At 32.1% G+C, this 1,220-nt stretch overlaps 1 non-coding gene across 1 annotated transcript; it reads left to right on the top strand.

The window, feature by feature from the left end:
- The first annotated feature begins 885 nt into the window (after nucleotides 1-885).
- LOC129659724 (U6 spliceosomal RNA) lies at nucleotides 886-987 on the top strand. Its single transcript, XR_008718202.1, has one exon. It is a non-coding gene; the product is annotated as a U6 spliceosomal RNA (small nuclear RNA).
- Nucleotides 988-1,220: the final 233 nt, after the last annotated feature.

Raw genomic sequence — 1,220 nt, forward strand, 5'->3', positions numbered from 1 at the left:
AGTCTTAAAATATTCATGTAACATATTTATGATCATATTTCAAAGTTTTCTTTTTCTTCCATCTTTTGGATATAGTGTTTTTATCAAATCTATAAAGAAATATTTGACATATCAGGATGGTATGTTGTTTAAAATAACGACATATCAAATTTATAACCTTGGCAACTCAATTTCCTAAATATGGCTGCACGTAAAAATATGAACTAGAAACATTATTCCAAAGACATAACAGCAATAAGATTATTCCAGCATAGATTACTGACTTTTCAATGCTTAATGTATTTTAGCTCTGTCTCCATTCCATGTAACCTACCCTTCATTTTCTTCCTAAGGACTCAACATTAAACATACAGTTTTAATAAATGGCATCTGTTTTTCCTTTTTCCCCTCAGTGTCATAAAGTCTTCTAGGCTTATGAAATATGAACAAACCTAGGAACTAAAGATCAAAACCATAAAATGTTATAATGCTAATACTTCTCAATTTTAATAGTTAATCACCATTTGGAACAATGTACAAAAATTACTTTGCTAAAGAAAGAAGTGAAAGTTTGCTTTATTCAACTTTAAAACTACACAATAATATTTTTTTAAATTTAATCAAAATAGCCTAGAACAGTCCCTCTGGCATTGTTTGATTTAAATAATCTTTGATCAGTATTTATCTTAATAATACATATATACACTAACATATAAAAATATACTACAGAAATGGAGAGAGCAATAGATATGTTAACCAATTAATGAATGTTTTCAATGATTACTTTATACAGTCAAATGCCATGTTTCATCTAATCTAAGGTGAAGATTTTCTTTTCACATTTAAACATCTCTGAAATCAGGATGGGTCCTAAAATGACTCCAGTCAGGAAGCAGTTGTGACAGAGTTGTCATTGTCTGCCCATGTGAATCAAAACAAGCAGAGAGAAGATTCGCATGGCCCCTGTTCAAGGATGATACGCCAATTTGTGAAGTGTTCGGTATTTACTGAACTACCATGTGACCCTGCAATCACACTCCTGGGCATATACCTGGAGGAAAACAGGGCATAAAAGGATACATGCACCCTCATGTCCACTGCAGCACCGCTTACAATAACTGAGGCATGGAAGCAATCTAAATGTCCATCAACAGAGGAATGGATAAAGAGGATATGGTACATATATACAATGGCATATTATATAGCCACTGAAAGGAATGAAATGATCTCATTTGTAACAA

The sequence above is a fragment of the Bubalus kerabau genome, chromosome 8 (assembly GCF_029407905.1).
Source record: "Bubalus kerabau isolate K-KA32 ecotype Philippines breed swamp buffalo chromosome 8, PCC_UOA_SB_1v2, whole genome shotgun sequence".
Taxonomy (NCBI): domain Eukaryota; kingdom Metazoa; phylum Chordata; class Mammalia; order Artiodactyla; family Bovidae; genus Bubalus; species Bubalus kerabau.